Raw genomic sequence first — 19,944 nt, 5'->3', positions numbered from 1 at the left:
ATTTCATGCTCTCTTCACAAGAATTATCATATCTCCCTGGCACTAGGAAACCTTCAGCATGGGAGAGGGGGAGAGAGAGAGAGAGAGAGAGGGGAAAGCGGGCAGGCTGGGTAGAAATATGGGGCAGGGTAGAAGAGGCTTTGTTCCAGGGTTGGATTTATGGATGGGATGTGGCGCGTTGCTTTGCAGGGAGAGACAGGGCCCTGGCGCGCTGGGTCTAATAAGAATCAGCAAATGTGAAACAGGGGGCCCCTGTGTACCATGAAGCAGGGAAACCCACGTTTGACAAGCCAACAGAATAACCGCTCGCGTCTCAAGGCTGTGGAAGGATGCTGACGTTCCTACGAGATGTGTCGTCTTGTGTGTGTGTCAGCGAGGAGGGGGAGAAGGGGAGAGGCGAGGAGTATAAACAAGAGACCAGGCAGCACCGTTCAGTCATGAAAATTAATTAGCTGATGTGCAAACCATGGCTGCCTCTTCCTACTGCCCTGCAAGCATTCCCCATAAAGCTATGGTGTGTGCAGAGCCTGTGACTGGGAATGACAGGGGCAGATTAGGCAGCTCCTTGGGACACAAGCCTGGCAGCAAGAAACCCACAGCCCGTGCAGAAAAGGTGAGGAGGGGATGATTAGTGTCCTCGGGGAAGGGACAGAGCCCAGGGACCAGAAGAAAGAGAAAAGGGAGAGACCGGGCACCAAGCTGAGACCAGGAATCGTGTTGCTGCAGCAGCATAAATTGGGGTGGATCTCAAAAACCAGCCATTAAAAAACCAGGGGCTGCTGGACAGCAAAACCACTTAGGGTTTAGATCACAAACTCTCTGGGGCAGGACCTGTCATCTCCTGCAGGCTCACACCATGGAGGCCTGTCCTTCTTGGTCTCTGGGCATTACCAGAAGATCTACTTTAAATACTAATTGCTCCATGATCAAGACCTGTGAGCTGCTGGGAGGCTCCCTACAGCATTACCTGTGGGAAGAGGGGATAGATCTCTGACCTCATATCCCCAGGGTAATTTGACCCCGTGCACTAGTGCCACAAGCAAATATTACTACCCAGTGATGAAGATGAGCAATTCCTGGCCAACTTCATATATCCCATCCCCAAGCTTTCAGATCCTACTATAATATCGTGTTTATTCTTTGGCTGGAACAACCGCAGAAGAATGAGGGTGCCAGGGAAAAGGGGAAAAAAGGGAATGAAGGGATGCAGAAAGTGATTGGTAGGGAAAAAACAGAGAAGACTCTTTGACATGGAATGTGCACAGTGAACACAACGTGCTGGAAACAAAGGGATGCAAGGAGAGAGGAGAGGCTGGGATGGGCATCTCGGCAGACATGTAGGTAAAAGTTGAAAAGGAAGCACTAATTAGCACCCAGACCATCACTTTCCATTAATAGCTTGTCACCGTTTCCTTGATGTTGCTGAGAGCAGGGAAGTTGGTATGTGTGATGCTTACCTGTCTCTATCTCATTAACAGAAGTGAGGGTGAGAACAGATGTTTATTGCCTGCATTCAGATAGACAGGCCCTTTGCTGAACTGAGAGGCAGGAGAGAGGGGGAAAGTTATGAAAGAGATGCTCATGAAACACAAGCCAAGCCCAAACAATGGAAACCCAAACACAGGACACTAGGAAACCTGTGCCGATCCAGAAACGGCCCCAGGCAGGTATCAGGTTCCAGGAATTCTGGAAACACAAAACTGCTCAGTCAAATAATTATAACCCAGGGCAAATACACTGCCAGCTGGGGGAGAGTGCTCTGGTACTGGCACAAGGTATGTGCAAGGGGCTGTGACTGCATTAGACCTGGGAAAGTAAAACAAAGGGCTGCTTACTTTCCAGACTGATTTGTTCAAGGTGTCCACTCCACTCAGACAGCCAAGCATCTTACTGAGAGCCAGAATGGAGATACCCACCAGTAAACAAAGGAAAAAAAGAAAACAAAATGTGCTATTTCTGGCAAAGATAAATGTGCTCTGCATATAATCACCTTTGGAGTAATTCTTCCAGCAGCTGAAAAAGAGATTATCCTTCCTATGTAAAACACAAAGGCCTCTCCTTTCCCTCCAACATGTGGAATGGCTCCTGACAGTGACATGGGAAAGAGGGAGTGTGCAAGGCAAGGCAAGGCAAGGCAAGGCAAGGATGCCAATCAGCAAGTACTTGTGAGCTGGTAGCACACGTCTGCTGGTGCGATGACGGGAGCGTGCGCGCGTGTGCACATTCCTAGCGACACCCCCGCTCCCACCAGCACATAAATCCACTACACAAGCCAAAGGTTCCTCTAGAGCAGGAGCCCAAACCTCCTTAGGAGGGAACGAGGGAAAACCAAAGGCAAAGAAAACATCAAGGCAGGGACTGAAGGAACAAAGGCTTCCCCCCTTTCAGCTTGGAGACATCTTCTTGGCCATTTAGCTCAGATCAAGTGTAGGCTGTGTTGACTCCCCCACCTATTCAGACGAACACTTTCAATAGTCTGATGGGTCTTTTTTGCTCTACAGCTTCTCTACCCCTGTGTTTGACGTCCCCAGCCAATGCAGTTAACGCCACATGCAGAAATACTGCCCTGAAGAGCCCTCACTGAGATTGCACGGTCAAGCACTTCAAAGTTAGGAAGTGTCCAATTTATGGCTGTCCACGCAACCTTAATTCCACCTCGCTGTGCAGCCACTCTGGACAGGAAAAGAGGGAGTGAGCTAAAAATAGGCTGTGACCGTGTCGTCAGCTCGTAAGGGCATGGGCAGGGAGAGGCTCAATTAACGTCTCATGGTCAGAATGAAATCAGGTACCCCCCGACTTGCCAGCGCCTGCTTTGGTGCCTTCAACCATGTACATTTTTAATATACAGAAATCACGTGCATTCTAAACATACAGAAAAATGCATTATTTATAGCTAATAAATAATAGATTGTTTATATAAGCAAAAAGAAAAACAATTGTAGGCAAGTGTAACAAATTCCCCTTCCTCCACCCCGCACCCATCCCTGCTTCATCCTGTGCGGGCAGAGAGATTTTCAAGCCCCAAGCCTCGGCACAGATTTCTGCCACTATGAAATACAGGGCTAATGTTATCTGGCAGCGGCAGAAGGCTGCTCTCCTGGGGCCGGCAGAGAAGGGGACTGCTGGGGCTGGCAGTGCCCAGGCCAATGCACCCACATCCCCTTCACTTCTCCCTCCTGGCACCAGCACACGGAGGAGTTTTCTCCCAGGAGAAGGGTCTGCGCTGGAAGGATATGACCAAAAGGTGGAAAGGGGTGATGGAGCTGGCTGTGAACACCCTCCCACCTTCCCTGGCTGGTCCAGAGCTCTGCAATAAAGTGGTGGGAGTCCATGGTTTCACCCTGCTCCTAATCTGTTATTATTATTCCAGGGAAACAATAAATTTTAATTTTTTTCCCCCCCTCCCCAAGAGGCAAGCAAAGGGAAATCGTGATTCTGAACAATTCATAATTCAGCTAAACCTGAAAGGAATTTAAGGGACAAAGAACAGGCATTTCTCGACTCGAAGAGCTTCCCCCAGACGAATTTCAAGGGCCCACAGCAAACAATGGGAGTGTCAGAGGTTCTCAAAAAGAAAAAAAAGTTCAAGAATCTCTACAATAAAAAGTGTTAGGCAACACAGAGGTCAGAGCCAGCTCCTCCTATAATAAATAGCACGACTACCCTACATTAACTATAGGAGACATTTTAATGCAGTGCCTCAGCTTTGTGCTAATTATACTTTTTCACCATATTTTGAACCTAAGAAAAAATGTCATCAGTTAATTATAACAGATGAGGGAGTGTGAAGACTTCCTCAATAAATAATGCCTTGATATCTCATATCCAACAAGCTGCGTGCTCTGCTCTGAAGGTGCCCAGAAATATGTCCTCTCAGGAAATATATCAAGAACTGATGGTCCCATAAGCTGGCTTTGTTTCCAAGCCTTGATTTTCAGCCCAATAATTAAGTGATTTTTATGGATTGGGGAGAGTAAAGGTCGTGGGACTGCTGGAATGGCGCCAGAGAGAGTAAATGTTTAAAAATAAATAAATTCCTAAATCAAAATGAGATATGAGAGACCTCAACAAATTTCCCCTACGGCTGCACAGGTGAGCACACAGACACAATTTGGTTTCTGGACCCATGTCCCATCCTTCCTGCATTCATGGCATCTCCATGGGAGTCTGGCATGCACTGAAAAAGCCTGATTTTAATGAAACCAGGCCACTGCTGCCAGCATGCCACCAGGAGCCAGCCACCACTGTCCACCTACCCCGAGGAGGAGGAGGAAGGCACCATGCCCCTGCTGCTGTGCCACCCTGGGCACTTCCCCTGCTCTACCCATCCCTGCCGAGGCTGCTGGGCATCCGGGGCCTGACGAGGTTCCGCAACTAAACCATCTTTCTTTCAGCTCCCTTCTCCACCTAGCACCCCTCACTTCCCCCTCTGAAGAGCCGGGATTTGGCGTGGGAAAGATGTCTTTGGGCTTTTCACAAATCCAGTATCCCCTTGAACCAAAACCAATTAGCCTGGCCCAAGGTCCTGCCATTGAAGGACTGTCCCTTCTTTTCAAACCCCCGCAGGCTCAATTGCTCTAAGGAGCCTGGATGTGAATGAGCAAAGCCCGCTTAAAGTGGTACTTAAGGCCAGACCAGGGTGAAGGAAAAGAGAAAGCCTCTATAGGAACAGCAAGCTGAGTTTCCAAGAGACAGCTAACTGCCGGAGATTGTGTTCTTTTGCTCCCTCCATTTTCTTTTTTTTACCCCCACTCCTTAGCTTTCGAGGCAAACGCTCCTAACCAAACCTGAGCCCCTGAATAAATATTAGAAAACACGAAAGCCAGAACCTCATCCTGACTCTGTGCAGGAGCCCGCCTGTGGGAAGTGTGATGGCCCGGCCTTGCATGCCGGCTCTGGTCACAAACACGTGCACTCAGAAGGACAGAGGGATGGTGAGAAGCCAAAGATGATGTTTTTCCAGTTTGGGTGCTGGCAAACATCTTCCCAAGGTGACCAGGCTTGTGGGCATGAAACACCAAAATCCCCGACCTGGACAGGGCGACTCCCTGTACCGTGTGCTGGGGAAGCCAGTGTGAGCAGCCTCATGTCCATGTTATGCTGGTGGCCCCTGGTGACACCCAGAGACTCAGGGTGACTGAGGGGCTGCATTGTGGCAGCAGCAGTGCCAGGGTGGCACGCGGTACCAACACCATGAACGGTGTGTGTGCACCACCTCGTGCCAGGCACCTCAGTGCTGATGCCAAAGCAGCACCTTCCCTCCAGCCAGACACACCAGGATTTCCAGCAGGCAGCTGTGATCCCTCCCTGGTGGACGAGCAGCACCCATCCATGGCCACAGGTTGGATGGACCCTCCAAGCTCCTCGGCTCTGCCCTTTCTGCGGCGGCACAGACAAAGCCAGGGTAGAACAGTAGGTAAAGGGAGGCTCTGTCCGTTTGCATCAAGGGCGCAGGCAGGGCATGGGAGCCAAGGGAGACAAAAGAAATGGCTGAGCCCAGCCTCAAGAGTGGAACTCGCCATTGCCACGCAGTTCCACAAAAATGCCCATTGATGGGACTTCATCCATAACCAAGCATGCACGCTCACACAGCCTGACTTCCAGGGGAGCTCCTTCCAACAGCAGGGCCTGAACAGCCCCTTGTCCACCTGACCCCAAGCCCTGGTGAGTTTGGCTTCCCCAGGTATTTGGTATAAAGCCCCTTCATCTCATGCACCAAGCCAAACCCACTGCATGGCGGACAAGTTTTAGGAAAAGGTGGGAAATCCTGAGCTGGAGCACGCGATCTCCCAGAGCATCATTTCCGTGGGGTGAAACCCACAAACTGTATTTTCCATTCATCCCCCAATGGCACGTGCTGATTCCTCTGTTTCTGTCTCCCTCTGCCCATCCCCAGCTCTGCCTGAAGAACAAAGACATCACAACCCAGCTCCAGGAACCTCACCCATGTTTGGCCTACGCTGCATCCTATTCTCCACCAGGAGAGTCCCACTGAGAGGAGAAAGAACCAGGAATGCCAGGACATGGACTCTCATCTCAGCACGCCCCAAAAAGACGCCTTCCCTTCTGGGTTTTGCCTATACAAGGGCAAAGACCCATCCAAACCAACAGCTACCCTAACAGGGCAAAAAGCCACAAAGGGAACTCTATCCAGCCAAAATCCATCCCTGGCCTAAGGACAGACCCTTGGGGACCTCCCTTCCAATATGGCACTTAAAAAAAAAGCAGAAAGCAGAGACCTGTCGGTGGGCTGCCAAGGACTCTCTAATGCAGCGGGTATGCCACAGGCAGAGATTTGCTGAGGGGCTTCATCCACTGCCTCACCCCCGACCCACACACACAGGAGCTGGGGATTCTCATCCCACTGTCCCCCATCACTCACTGCCACCTCCCTTGTTATGTGAGGGGGTGCTGCCTTCACACCTCCTCGAGGCACCCTTAGGTTCATGCCAACAATGGGGGCAAAAATGAAGTATTAAAGCAGCAGAAAAAATTCAACCTCAGTTTCTTGCTCCTGGACGTTAAAGGCCAAATCGCTGAGTCCCTGTCTCAGTCCCCTTTGGGGGAACTGCTCTGGGGTAAGTGTACCAAGTACATGGCCTGAAAAAATACCTGAAAAATCAGCTCAGGAGAGGTGATTTTGTGGAGAAAAAAAAAATAGTAAAAGTCAAGAATGGTTTCTGACCAGCTGATTGAATAGCAAGGTGAAAAGGCTGGCATCAATCCTTTGTAAGAGTTCTCATGTAGACATGGATTTCCACACTTCCATTTTATTTCATAAAATTATATATATATATATATATGTATTTATATATACACACACAAAGACATTTATTATATGTGTGTATATTTTTTTTCCTCAGATCCTCTTTTTATATTTTCACCTTTTGCAATTACAAAGGCCAGGGACAGAAATACCTCCTGGGTTCTGCCAGTGCAGAACACTCCCACCAAACAGATTTTCTCTAACATGCTGGTTGAATGATTCCTCCTGAATTACATTCATTAGGAATTTGAATGTTTCTTTCCTCCATCCCCCATCAAATCATTACTCCGGAATAAATGCATTCATCAACCACCTTGCTCAGTTCCCTCCTGCTTTGTTCAGTCTAGTTTTAAAGCATCTCCACTGAAACCGTTTGCACCTGACTCGATGCTAGCGCACCAAAGGGGGAAAAAAATAAATAGAAGAATTGAGCGCCACTCACAATATTGTGAAAATAATTGGAAAATTATTTCTTAAAAATAGCCAACATAATAAAGGAGGGAAAGGACTACATTCCTTCCTCCCCACCTCCGATCTCTTCCACAATTTCTGGGATTGCATCGAGTATACATATTCCAGATGGGCTGGAGAGAAGGAGGTTGGTTCTTAATGACACGTCTTTCGCTGCCTTTGGAATGAATGATTCATTCGGATCTTGCCGAGACTCGGTGCCACAGTTGAGTTACATTTCTAGAAAATCCGTATCTTTAATTCTGGCGCTGCGTGTGGGACCCAGCAAATCATGGAATTACTGCTGTAACTTCGGATTAGTAACGCTTTCTAAATGATAGTCTAATTCCAGGCCTTCATGCTTTTCAGCGTTCACACTCACACAGCCTTTTCCCTGGGAGGCTTCCTGCAGAATTAGTGCTGGCGTCTTCGTCTTTCTCTGCCCTTTTTAATTTCTCCAATGACTTCTCATTAGAATATATAATAACAGCTCCTCAGAACTTTTCTTTCTCCCGGTATAGCCAAATTCAGGCTGAGATCCTTTTTCCTTACTGTGGTTATGGCGGTGCTTTGCTGGCCCTGGAAGGGTGCACAGGCAGATTTAGCTTGGCGGGCCTACGTGCCATCTGACGCCATTACCCCGTGCAAGGGAAGGTGGAAAACCTGCCTGCGAGGTGCGGGGGGCTCCCGCCTGTCTCCGGGGCTCGGCCCCGCGGTGCTCCCCTCTCTCTCCCTCGGCAAGGGATCCCCGCTGCGGAGGATGGGGCAGGGTACCCGCGCTCCGCCTCGCCGAGCAGTGGGAAGGCGGCAGCGCCTCTCCCAGCCCTCCCCATCTCCCGCAGCATCTCCTGGGGGGCAGAGAGCCAGCCAAGAGCCCGCTGCCACAGGGAGGTTTCTCTCTGCAGCCTCCCCGGAGCTGTCACGACCCGCGCGGGTTGGCGGCAGCGCGGGGATCATCCCTGCGGGGCGCGGGCGGCCAGCGCCGGGCGAGGGGCGGCTGGCGATGCTCGCAGGCGGCCCCGGGGTGCCGGGGGGCCCGGGGGACCCCGCTCCCGGCCAGGGGCGCTCGCCCCACGCCAGCTGGGAAAACGTGCCGGGGAGGCTCGGCGGAGAGCACGGTGCTTTGTGTCGCCATGGGAACGGAATGCAGATGTGCCAATTGCTTTTCTTTTCTTTTCTTTCTCCTTTTTTTTTTTTTTTTTTTTTTTTTTTTTTATTTGCCAGACATTGTAATACATATTATGTTTCAACTTCTGGGGCTTGCAGCGGAGGTGAGGGAGGCTTTGTGCCTTGCCAAGCGCTCGGCTCCCAGAGAAGCCTCAGGGCCAGGCGGCTGCACGCTGGAGGGGTGCACCCAGCAGCGGGACCCCTTCCCCAGGCATCCCCCCGCAGCTACGAACAAAAGCAACAGCCACCACGCAAGAAAAGTGATCGCATTCTCACCAACTTGACCTTCCAAAGGGAGGCCAGGATCAAATCCAAAGCCGAAAAAATAGAGCAGGAGAGAGAGAGAGAGAGGGAGAGAGAGAGAGAGAGAGAAGGAATGATATCCAAAAGCTGGGGGGTTTCGTGGTCTGCCCAGTAGGCTGGGACGGGGGAAAGGTTTATTGGGGGAGGGTGCTCGCTCTCTCCATCCTCCCAGAGCCGCAACACTCCGCAGCCTAGGAGTGAATTTCGACGTGCGTTTAACCGGTAATTAAAGCCCGGATTTATTTGGCAAAGGAAGAATTGGCGCAGGGCTTGCCTCGCTGTCCCCGTCCCTCCCGCCTGCTGCCGCGGAGCCCCGGGCGGCCCGGAGCGGCCCGACGGGGAGGTCGCGGACCCGCAGCCCTTACCTGGAGCCCCCAGGGCGGCGAGTCGGGCCGTCTCTGCACTGCCGGTCCTGGTGCGGCCGCTTCCCCTGGGCGAGCAGGTCTGGAAGTCATTTCTACTTTCGGTTATCTAGCTTTATGATGGCTCCACAACACTCATACAGCTAGATAACCAAAGACAGAAACATCCCTCCGTCGGGGATGCCGGCCATCCGTCCGTCCGTCCTTCCGTCCGTCCGCTCCAAGGTGCGGGCACGGCCGGGGCAGGGCGGCCAGGAGCTGCCACCGGGAACCACACACACATTAAAAAAAAATTAAAAAAAAAAAAAAAAAAGAAAAAAAGAAGAAAGAAAAAAAAAAATAAAAGAGAGAGAGAGAAAAAAAGATAAATACGAAGCAGAGAAGATGAGCCGGGGCAGAGCCACGGACGCACGGCGCGCTGCCGCGGGGGCTCGGAGCCGAACCGCGCCGTACCGAGACAGGTCGGGCTGTGCCGAGCTGAGCCGAGCCGAGCCAGGCCGGGCCGGGCCGGGCAGCGCGGGGCTGGGCCGGGCCGGGCCGGGCTGCGGGGGCCGGTGCTCGGCGCTCGGTGCCCAGCCCGCCGGCCCGGCCCGGCGAGCGGCACTCGCGCTCCCGCCCCGCTGCCCAACTTCTACTCCCCTCGCATGGTAATCGCCCCCTTTGGGAAGTGACGTCACGCCGCGCCCAGCCAATCCCCGAGCCCTCATTTAAATCAGCGCCCCCTTTCCCGCGCTTTCCAGCCCGGGATGGGACGGGGCGGGCCGGCACGGCTGGGCTCGGCGCCGGGCGGCACCGGGCGGCACCGGGCCCTGCGCCGCTCCTCCCGCCCTACCCGGCCTGTGCCGGGGCTGCGCCGAGGCTCGCTCGCCTCCCTTGCCCCCTCCCGCCCCGACGTGCCCCCGCGGCAGCGCCGCTGGGCCGGGGGAGAGGCGAGCAGCGCCCCTGCACAGCCCTGCACCTGCAGCTAAGCTCCCTTTGCCGCTCCCCGGCACTGCCCTCGCTCCTTTTCACCTCTTTCCCTTTCCCCTCTCTTCCTTTTCCCTCTCCCCATCCCCTCTGCTCTTCACTCTCTCCCTTTCCCTGGCCTTTCCTTTCTCCCCACCTTTTCCCTTTCCATCCATTTTCTTTTCGTATTCCCTACTCCTTCTCCCATTTTTCCCTCTCCTCAGTGTTCCATGCGCCCCCCCATGCAGCGAACCTCTCTCACACCTTCTCCTCCTCCGGCAATGCCCTTCCCGTCCGGCCTCCGCACCTGGGGGCAGCCCGAAAGGCAGAACCCTTTCTCTACAGCCAGACTCGGGGCCCCCCGTCCCGAAACGTGCCCCGGGAACGCACCCGCGATCCCTCACAGATCCTCTCTGCTCCCCATTTCCCCGCACTTTTAATTATTTCCCCTCCAGTTTCTGCTATTTCCTGCACAGATTCTGAACGCGATGTGCGTGTAGCGGCGAATCCGGCACATACAAATAATAACAGCAACAATAATGAGACTAAAATGCCAGGAGATAAATATGATTATCTGGGGTGCTTAACTGACCTACTCCTCACTAAAAAAAAAAAAAAAATTAAAAAATAAAAATTGTAATCCCTCGCCGCTTTTGAACATCGCCTTTCTTTAAATCCCAGACGAGGGTAAATGTGACCTGCTACAAAACGAAGCGATCTCGGCGGGAGCAGCCGCGGCAGAGCGCTGCCTGCCGGTCCCGCCGCCTCCGGCTCCCGGCGAGCTCCGCTCGGATTATTTATTTCTCCCTCTCTTCGCCCTCCCCCTCTCCGCCATCCCCTTAAACAAAAAAAAATTTAAAAATTAAATAAATAAAATCTACGAGTTCAATCAGGCTAAAAGCTAAAGGACGAGAGCTGCCAGCCCTTTGCGAGCCGGCGCTGCTCCCGGCGCCCAGGCGAGCCCGGCCAGCGCTGCTTGGCTCCCGGGAGCTGCCCGTTCCCTCCCGCCTCCTGCCTAACGAGAAACGGGCCCGCCTGGGCTCTGGCCGCCCCGACGGGGCTGGGCAAGGTGGGGAGAAATATTTTCTCCGTCCCCAGCCCCTCGGTGCCTTCCCCGCGGCCCGGAGCCGCTCGGGAGGGGACTTGCCCGGCGTTTATTTCAATCTATCCTAGAGGCATGGGGGAAAAAAATTGCCATGAATAGGATCTCCTTAATTTTACGGCCTTGGATTTTCTCCTAATTTATCGGTTTCGCTGTTAGGGTGGTCGCTGCCAGAATGCTGGCGGCTGGGGCGGGGGATGTCGCCCGCCCGCCCCGCTGCCTCGGAGGGCAGCCCGGGGCTGCGGGGACAGTGGCACCGAGCGGGCACCACCAAGGGCTCTCCTGGCCCGGGCACCGGCCTCGCTGTACCCGCTTTAACGGGGGAGGCCTCGTTACTCACCGCGGGGAGAAGCTTGGGGCGCCGCCGGCAGCTTCCCCCGCTCCCGGGGCCGTTTCGGCGGCGACGCGGCCCCGCTCCGGCCCCGCTGTCCCTGCGGCAGCGGCGAGGGGGCCCAGGCGGGCACAGCCAGCCCAGCCAAGGCTCAGCTGTGCCCGGCTGTGCCGCCGTGCGAGATCTGCAGCCCGCCGTGCCGAGCCCCCGGGCCGCCGTGCCGCTCAGCCGAGGATGCTGCGTGTAAAACACCGCACCTCGCCGGGCTTCCCGGGGCTGGAGACGAGATCCTCTCTCTCTGTGCCGGTCAAAGGAGGTGATTTTCTTGGCAGGAATATATGTGATATTATTTGTCTTCCCTGCTCCTTTTCGGCAGTGTTTTGCTCTGGTCGGAGCTCTCGCCTTGACCCTCTCTCTCCGTGTAGGCAGAGCCCCAGTACGTGGGAGAGAATACCATGCGCTCGGGGTATTTTTGTTTGGTTTTAGGCTTGGATATTGTGGGATTTTTTTTTTTAATTCTGGTTATTTTGGAGGGTTATTTTGGTGGCGGGCAGGGGTGGTTTGGGCTTTCTTTTTGGCGCAATTTGAGCAGGATGCGTACAAAATGGCTCCTTGGCACAGCGCAAAGCACCGCCGAGAAGCCTGGGGACGGATCGGCGGGGCTGCTCTGGCTCCGATGGCATCACCCGGAGCCAGCTCGCGTCCTCCTGCCCTGCGCACGGGGCTCTCCTCCATGTGCACCAGAGAAAAGCCCCCACGGCGGCGGGCGGCCCGACGGGACGGGGAGGGCCGGCGGTGCCGGGCTCTGGCCATGGTGCTGCACCGGCCCCGGCCCTGCGGACAGGACGGCCCCGCCGCCCGCTCCCTCCTCGGCTGACCCCGGCTCCAGGCCAGGCGGGCGGCCCCGCTGGCCGCACCTCGGAAGAGCCCGGTCAGCAGGCCGGCCCTGAATTATTTAACGTGATCGCCCAGGAACGAGTCCGCTGCCTTCCCCTCTTCTACGTCCTGCACGTCTGACGTCACTTTTCTTTAATTAGGAGAAGTTATTTTTAGCCAACCTGGAGTAACCCCCCCACGCCTCTCAGCCTCGAGCTGCATCTCCTATTTGGTTTTTTTTGGGGTGGTTTTTCTTTTCTTTTTTTTTTTCTCTTTCTTTCTTTTGGGGGGGGGGGGGGTTTGCTTCTCCCCTCACCATCGGGGCTTGGCAAAGAAGCGGCAGCTCCCGACGGGCGTGAAGGAAACGCGTGGCTTTGTTTAGTAATTAAAAGCCGCCTCTGAGCAAGCCCCGGCGCCGAAAAGGGAAAGCGGCTGCGTCTCACCCCCGGCTCCTCTTTTCTCTCCGGCCGTCGGGGCCGGGACCCAGGTGGGGACCGGTCCGGAGCCTCCTCGCTCGGCGGGGCGAGGTGCTGCCCGTCCGGGGCCGGGGGTGGAGGCACGTCGGAGGGATCCGGCCAGGTGCAGACTCTCAGGCCACCTGCACTGCTATGATTCGGGTTTCCTTAAGGCTGAGGCCTAAAATGCGTTTCACTTCCAGGGTGATACAGGGGAAATAAAAAAAAAACAAAACAAAACACAAAAGCCAAACAACAAGCCCCGAGGAATTAAGCAGTCGCGGGAAGGCAGGGAGCAAAAAGGAAGAATGAATGGGGGGAAAATAAAAAATTTTAAAAATGGAAAATTATGGTAAAAACAGAAAGAAAAATAAAATTATAATAAACAAGGATGAAATAAAATAAAAATGCTTTTTCCCCCTTTTCTTCTTTTTTCTCTCTCTCTCTTTTTTTTTTTTTTTTTTTTTTTTTTTTTTTTTTTTTTTTTAGCAAAGGAAATGCATACAGCAAATGAAAAATGAAAAAAATCCACCAGCACCAGAAGCCGGTGGCAGATCAGGGCACAAGCAGCGGTAGCCCCGTTGCTGCTCCTCAGGGGTAAATCCGAGCAGGGGAGCGGGATGCCCTGATGTCCATCCCCTCATCCCTAAAATCAGGCCCTGCAGCAGCACCCGCTGCACCGGGAGGATGAACTTCCTCGGGAGCTCGGGATTTCTCCCGCGGCCTAAAGCCTGGCTGTCCCGGGAGGCTCGGCCTCATCCGGGCGTTTTGACTGCTGCCGCTTCTCCCACCGGCGAGAGCGGAGGTTTGGGGGAACCCCGGCACCCCCGGCTGCGCTCGGCCCCAGCTCCCCCCCGTCCCGTCGGGGCTCAGCCCGCCCCGGGCCCCTCTCCCGAGCTGCAGCGTGCCGGGCATCCAAGGAGAAGCTGCCGGAGCGAACGCGTCCCCGGCAGCAGAAGGCGCGGGGTGTTTCCCACTCGTGCCCCGCCGAGGGTGAGCCGGGGCCGGGCAGCGGCGCGGGGCGGTCCCGGTCCCGCCTGGTGCCGGCACCTGCAGGAGCCCAACTTCCCGCCGGGGACCGGCCCGAGTTCGCATCCCCCCTTCCTCTCTCCCTGCCTCCCTCCTCCCCTCCGGCAGCCGCTGTGTCCCCCCGGAGGACTCTGTCCCCCCGCGCCTCCCGCCTCCCGGGGCCGCCCCGCCGAGGCGGCGATGCCCGGCCGCGACACTCACTCTGCTGCCGTGCGGAGGGCAGGACGGTGGTCCCGGGAGAAGCGGGCGGCGGGGCCATTCCCCTCCCCGGGGCGGGCGGAGGGGCGGGCAGGGCTGCCCCCGGCCGAGCGGCGGCTCCCGCAGCCCCCAGCCCCGGGCGCGGACCGGCGGGGGCGGCGGAGGCGGCTCTGCCCCGGCTCCGTGCGTCTTCCCGGCTGCTGCCGGTGCCGGCTCTGGTCGCTGGCCGGGAGCTGCCGCCGCCGGCAGGCTCTGCCCGCACTGACGTCAGCCCGGCAGCCGCCTATTCACTCCAACCATGGCGGAGAGGAGGAGGAGGAGGGAGAGGGGGAGGGGAGGAGGCGGTGGGAGGGAGGGAGGGGGAGAGGAGGAGGACGGGAGGAAGGCGGCGGTGGCGGCGGGGGCTGGTGGCTGGCAGGCTCCGCCGAGCAGAAAGCGCAGCCCCTCCGCCTCACCCCTTAATTACCCCCCGAGGATGGGGCTGCTCGGGGGAGGGGGGCCCGTACCCCCCTTTCCCCCCGCAGAGCCCCGCTGCCTCCCGTTCCCCCGGGGCCGCCGTCGCTCACCTGGCTGCCCCACCGGGCGCCCCGCTCTTCCCCCGGCCCCGGGGAGCGCTTCTCCGGGGGGACAGCCGGGCCAGCTCCCCCCGCACCCCGACACCCGAGCCCCCTCTTGGCGAGCCCCTTGAGCAACGGGCCCGGTGCCGGCGGACAGCGAAAGGGCTCAGGCCGCCCCTAAACCTCCCCTGGCCCGGGCAGCTCCCACCGCCCCCCGGCCGCCTTCCCGGCCCCGCACCGCTGTCCAAATGCTGAAAGGACCCGAGACCGCTCGGTCCGGCTCGGCTTGGCACGGCACAGCACGGCTCGGCACGGCACGGCAAGGCACGGCACAGCAAGGCACGGCACAGCAAGGCACGGCCCGCCTGCGGGGCACAGGCTGCCCCCGAGCCGAGTCCCCGGCCCTGGCAAAGGGGTCCCTCCTGTAGCCGTGCCGGGCCGTGCCGGGCCGTGCCGGGCCGGGCCTTCCCCGACGGACAGGCCGAGCCCGCAGCCCGGGTGGCCCCGACAGCCGCAGCGCGGGGCTCGGTGGGCACAGCGAGCTGGGATGGGGCGCGGGCACCGCGCTGCTCTCCCCTCGCTCTCTGCCTTCCCTCTCGCCTTTACAGCATCACACACATCCTGCACCGCCTGCAGCCTCTGCTGCAAGCATCTAAAAGCCCTCCCCAAAAACCCACAACCCCCCCACACGCCCCAGTCCCTCCTGGCACACCTTTGCTCCGTTTTCGACCTCTCCTCTTCCTTCCTGCGTTTAACCTGGCTCCTAATTTTTATCTCCGATTCACTCCACCGATGCCCCGGAGCGGCTCTGGGGAGTCTCTCGCCGCCCCGATGAACACACAGGGACCCCCAGACAGGTTTTCTATGTAGGAAAAAATAAACCGATCGAGCCCGAGAGATCTGCAACAGCCGAACATGCCGCCTCGCCTTTACATTCGTGTTTTTAAATTCCCCCGTTATTTTCCTTTTTTGCATCTGCGAGTTGCCACGAAAGGAAATACAACCCCAAATGCCACCGCCAGCAGAAACCGGAGCTCGTTGCCAAATTCCGTAGTATTTTATTTTAAAAGCAATTAACACCATAAAAAAAAAAAAAAAAAAAAAAAAAACAAAACAAAAAAAAAACCAGAAAGAAAGAAAGAAAGAAATCGCGTCTTCTCCTCTTCCCGGGGAGTGTAAGAAATCCTTTTGCTCACCCAGAGTCGAAAACCTAATGGCATTGTCGTTAAACACGAAAAGGAGAATATTAAGAAATTGCAACACTCCCTCCCGAGCGCTCCCCCCCTCCCAGTTTATTTGCCCTAATAATTAATTCACAAGAGCTTAACTTCGGTGTAACCCCGGCGGTCTTTTCATTAAAAAATCCCCGCGTTTCCTATTGAATTAGCTCTGCTCCATTGTCGCTGAAATGAAGACGCCAAACCAACTTTTACCCTGAGCATTTTCTCACCAGCCCAAAGAAAAGTCTCTCTCCTTTTTCTTTTCTCTGATTTTTTTTCTTTCTTTTTTTTTTTTTTCTTCTTCTTCTTTTTTTTTTTTTTTTTTTTTTTAAATTCAAGCACCCAGGCGATGGACGTGTCCTGCAATTTAACTACTTTCAAATTCTTTGTTCGGGTCCCACCGGGGCTCTATTGTCACCCTATTGAGAGAGCTTATTGCCAAGTCAAGCCTGAGCGAATTGAGACACGCACGGGAGGAGCCCCGGGGGCTGGGAGCGGGATCCGTGGGGCTGCTCGGCCCGGGGGGACCCCGGCCCAGCCCCGAGGGAGCGGGCACGGAGCGGGGCAGGCGCTGCCGCAGCCCCGGGCCGGGAACACCGGCACCGATTCCACGGGAGCCGCAGCTTCCAAAGCAGCCCCGGCCCCGCAGAGCGCGGTGCTCGTGATGGGGCAGCCCCGGGAAGGGGCTCCCCCCGGGATCGGGCTGCTCTGAACCCTCAAAGCATCCCCGCAGCAGCGTCCTGGCTCAGGTACCACCGCTGCGGGCGCGACAGGCACTTACCTCGGATGCCCGCGGTGCCGCCAGCTTCCCTCCTCCGCTGGTTCTCCCTTAATCCCGAAAAGGAGGGTCCTCCTCTGCTGTCATCCCACCCCCGACCCCTCCAGCTCGGAGCCGGCTCCCGCCTGTCTCCTGTCGCCCTCTTCAGCGCTCACTTTGGGAGCTCCGGGGCTCGCTTCCCGAGCAGGGAAAGAGCGGGATGTTGGGGTGCTTTGCTTTTCTCTTTTCCTTCCCTCTCCCCCGACTCCTCCCCAGCCTCAAAAAGGGGTTGCGAGCTGGAATAGGGGGGTACGGGCTTCACGGAAGGGTTATTTCAGGAGAAAAAGAAGCTGAAAGAGCAGTGCGGGGCACGGATTCCCACGTAAGCCCGTACGTCACCTATAAAAATTGCCCGTTTCTCCCGTTTCTTGGCTCCGGGGGGGCAGCTGAGACATCTCTACCTGTGGAGGGAGGGGGTGCAGCACCGTTTAAACCCGCACCCCGTTAAAAACCTCCTGCTCCACCCGGGAGGGGAAAGCAGAACCGCGGGATGCTGGAAAGCAGGGGCTGCCTCTCTGCATCATCACCCGCTGCCCCGTGGTGATGTCTGGCCTCCCCCCACTCCCCCAAAACACCCATCTGGAGGCCGTCTCAGCCTCTCGGTGCCGGGGAGAGAAGAGATTTAGGGGATCCCAGGGCGATGGCACGGGAGGGCCGCGGCGGGGACAGGGGGACACTGCGGCCATCGCTTCCCCTCCTCGCCGCCGTCCCCTCTTGTGACCAGCGGCGTCTCCGCCGTGTCCCGGGGGAAGAGGAAGCCCTTGACCCCTGGCCCCAGGGGCAACGGGGTTAAACAAAGTCCCACCGCCCCATTATCCGACAGACAGCTTTGAGCTCCCGGCGGGGAGCGGGGTCTCCGAGAAGCTGGCGAGAAGTCACAGCTCCCACCGCCGGTACCGGACCCCGACGGGGCGCACCTGGGATGGGGATGCTTCTCTGCATGACAGACAGACAGACAGAAATAAAACCAAAAAACCTAGAGAATGAAAAAAATTATTAAAAAATAAAAAAGACGATGCACACCCCATTCCGAATTATGCATTGCAGCCAGCTCTGCTGAAACGGCGGATTTTTGAGGTTATTTCGGGTTGTTCACAGTGGTGATTTTTTTTTTTTTTTTTTTTTTTTTTTTTTTTTAGTGGTGCCGTGCCTTGCCGAAGCTTCGTGCCCGCACTCAGGTGAGGCACAGGCAGCCCCGGCCCGGTCCTGCCTGCAGACAAGGCAGCGGAGCTCGTTGTCATCATCCCTCCCCAGAGCTCTGCCGCGAGAAACATTTAGAGAATTTATTTTTGCTATTTACGCTTTGGAGAGAGGAGAATTTTTTTTTAAATGGGGCAGGTTTGGATTTTTTAGAATTTGATTTTTTGCGAACACGATGAAAAGAAGGAGATAAAAGATGCCAAATAAGAGAAATCGGCGTTAACACAATGAAGCGGAGGGGAGAACAAGTGCACCCAGGTCCTTTCCTAGAGCCATCCGGGAGCCGGGGGTTCCTAAACTGTTCTTCCCTTCACTCCAGGGCACTCATGGCTCCTCCATCCCGGCCAGAGCACCCGCAGTGTTGGAGCATCTCTCCAAGCATCTCTCCGCCGAGCTCCGGCAGAAAGAGCCGGGAGCCCGGAGCCGGTGCGGGAGTGGCCGGGGACAGGCAGCGCCTGTGGCTCCCGGCGGGCTCCGGCACAGCGGGTGCCTCAGGCAAAGCTGGGTGAAACTGCAGCACAACCCCACATCGAACCTCAAGCTGGGGGGCTGCAGGGACTTTGGGGGGCACCAAGGGGCTGTGGAACGCGTTCCGAGCCGCAGAGCCTGCACGGCGCCCTCAGTGCGGGTTCCTCACATCCCGCACCGCTCCCACGCTGGCTCTGCCTTCTCGGAGAGCGGAGGGCAGCAGGGGCTCCTCACCTGCATCCCCCCGAGCCTGCACCCCCCAGGGATGAGGAAGGTGATGAGGGGCTGGAGTGGGTGATGAAGAGCGCCCGGGCTGTGGAGTTCCGCAGGGGCCGGGAGGGCCGAACGGGATTCCCGGTGCCCGCTGGCCCTGCCCGGTGCCGCACGGGGACCGGGACGGGACCCGGGCGGTGTCCGCACCCCGACGGCCCCGGGGGGCTCGGCCCGGCCCGGCCCGGCCCGCAGGAGCGGGGCCGCAGCGCCACCTGGCGGCTCGGCACGGCCCGGCCCGGCCCGGCTCGGCACGGCTCGGTACGGCACGGCAATGTCAGCCCTCTCAGGGCTGTGCCGGGAGCCACCGTCCCGGCCACAACAGCTCCTGCGGCGTCCACGGAGCCTGCACACACCTGTCCGCACCGTGGCACCTCCTGTTTCCTTTCCTTGTGAATCCACATCCATCCCTTCCATGCCATCCCTTCCATCCCATCCCATTCCTGGCACCCTGAATCCCCCACACCCTGCACCCACCTGTCCCACAGCTGGCATCCCATTCGCTGCACCTGGGACCTTCCCCTGCACCCTGGATCCCATTCCTAGCACCCTACATCCACAGCTTGCACTTCACATCCTAACACCCTAATTCCCAGCACGCTGCATCCCCTGCACCGTGCTCCACATCCCATTCCCTGCACCTGTGGCCTTTCCCCTGCATCCTACATGTCCTCCCCTGCACCCCACATCCATATTCTGCACCCCACAGTCCATTCTTTGCACCCTACATTTCGTCCTGCACCCTACATCCCATTCCTTGCACCCTATATGCCCTGCCTTCCATCCCTGCATCTATGGCCTTTTCTCTCCCTGCATCCTATTCCTTGGACCCAACACCATTCCCAGCACCCTACATCTTACTCCTTCCACCTGTGTCCTTTTCCCTGCACGCTACATCCATTTCTTGCACTCTACATTCCATTCCCTGCACCTTACATCCATTCCTTGCACCCCACATCCCATTCTCGTCCCCCTGCATCTATTCCTTGCACTCTGCATCCCATTTCTTCCACCCTACACCTTCTTCCTGCTCCTCACAGCCCATTATCCCACACCCTGGGCTCATGTTCGGCTCTCCACCCACTGCTCCATCGCCAACCTATCTGTGGGATTTGGGGTTTTTAGGGTGTCAAGCGCTGTGCGCGCTGGCCCCGCCACCCTGTGTACCAACCTGCTCGCACTCAGCCGCTTCCCGCGCCCCGCCTCCTTCTTCCGGCCGGTTAAACTCGCGCAAAAGGGGCACCGGGAGTGCGCTGAACCTAGTACCGGGACCGCGCAGCCCCGGCACGGGCGGGAGCATCAAAATAACAAGCACTATATAGTGCTGGCGGCGCGACCGCGGCAGGACTCGAACCTGCAATCTTCTGATCCGAAGTCAGACGCCTTATCCATTAGGCCACGCGGCCACCTCCGCTCCTGCCTCCCCGC

At 56.8% G+C, this 19,944-nt stretch overlaps 1 long non-coding RNA gene and 1 other non-coding gene across 3 annotated transcripts in view; both read right to left on the bottom strand.

Annotated features, from left to right (window-relative positions):
* The window catches only part of LOC132079587 (uncharacterized), a 35,450-nt gene extending 25,869 nt beyond the window's left edge, over positions 1–9,581 (bottom strand). The window contains exons 1-3 of one of the 2 annotated variants that reach the window (XR_009419431.1): positions 9,502–9,581; positions 9,052–9,306; positions 6,852–7,795 (exon numbers count right to left, since the gene is read on the bottom strand). This is a non-coding gene — a long non-coding RNA (uncharacterized LOC132079587). Of the gene's footprint in view, positions 1–6,851; positions 7,796–9,051; positions 9,307–9,501 lie in introns of those variants that run through there. The other variant, XR_009419430.1, reaches the window with a different exon arrangement.
* A 10,268-nt stretch (positions 9,582–19,849) lies between these two features.
* On the bottom strand, positions 19,850–19,922 carry TRNAR-UCG (transfer RNA arginine (anticodon UCG)). Its single transcript has one exon. It is a non-coding gene; the product is annotated as a tRNA-Arg (tRNA).
* Between the last annotated feature and the right edge of the window lie 22 nt (positions 19,923–19,944).

Source organism: Ammospiza nelsoni, chromosome 14 (genome assembly GCF_027579445.1).
Source record: "Ammospiza nelsoni isolate bAmmNel1 chromosome 14, bAmmNel1.pri, whole genome shotgun sequence".
NCBI classification, from domain to species: domain Eukaryota; kingdom Metazoa; phylum Chordata; class Aves; order Passeriformes; family Passerellidae; genus Ammospiza; species Ammospiza nelsoni.
This window is presented reverse-complemented; position numbering and strand designations above follow the sequence as displayed.